Source organism: Elephantulus edwardii, unplaced genomic scaffold (assembly GCF_000299155.1).
Source record: "Elephantulus edwardii isolate Elephantulus edwardi_28Jun2011 unplaced genomic scaffold, EleEdw1.0 scaffold00058, whole genome shotgun sequence".
Lineage (NCBI taxonomy): Eukaryota > Metazoa > Chordata > Mammalia > Macroscelidea > Macroscelididae > Elephantulus > Elephantulus edwardii.
Genome location: NW_006399808.1, coordinates 14,310,008 through 14,311,014, shown reverse-complemented (window position 1 = coordinate 14,311,014; position 1,007 = coordinate 14,310,008).

Genomic DNA, 1,007 nt, shown 5'->3' with positions numbered 1-1,007 from the left:
ACACACACACACACACATATTTTACTTTTGGTACTTTTCCATTTCAATTTAAGAAATTGGAACAAGAACTATGTTCACATAATGTATACATTGCCTTCCAGATGATAATCTGGTTAAAAGTTAAAATGGTTTTGTGTATAGTGTGATTGTAGAAGTGTTTATAATTATACATTTTATTGCACTATAAATGTTCTTTTAGCATTTTGGAATTTTTTTAGTAGTTGACATTTTCTTCATAAAATTGGATTAGACTTAAATGTAAACTGCATTCTATCAGATCAAAGAAAAGAATGGAACATAGGATAAACATTCCATTTGCTAAGGATTGAGAGAGAATTGCAAAAAATTGGCAAGCCATCTCAGTAGACTTAAGGAACAAACAAGACTGACAACACACACTTGTTAAGAGAGAATAGTATTAAATACCATTTGGTTCCTCTCTAGTTATTTTTGTTATCTAGATAATCTTCATATGTTTTATGTGTTCTAGAATATTTCCTTCACTTTTCAAAATATTTTTGTTTTTTTCAGAATTAATTTGTCTTTTAAGTGATAAGATTTATCAAACTCTTTCTCAAACTTAAAATGGAACAGTTATTTCCACACAAGTGTACTTGGCTGTACATTATCAATAATATTTTAATGTCATTATCAGGTGTATATATATTGTAATTTTGTTAAAAACAAGTGGAGAAATGGAATTTTTATGTACACTATTTGAAATTTTATCTGTAATTCCGGGTAACTATTTTAGAAGCAGAAATGGTATCCACTTCTTAAACAACATGCCTCTGGAAACTCTATGAACTTTTATAAATGACAATAGTTATAGAAAGGCTTCAGACTTTTCATTGATAGGGTCACTATGAGTCATGCTTGACTCAGTGGCAATCAACAACAGAAATAAACTGTAATATAAAGATTTTAGATGATAGTCTCTCACCTTTGCTTCAAAAAGAAGCAAAAATATCCCTCTGGAGTGAACTACTATTTTTTTTAAGTAACTA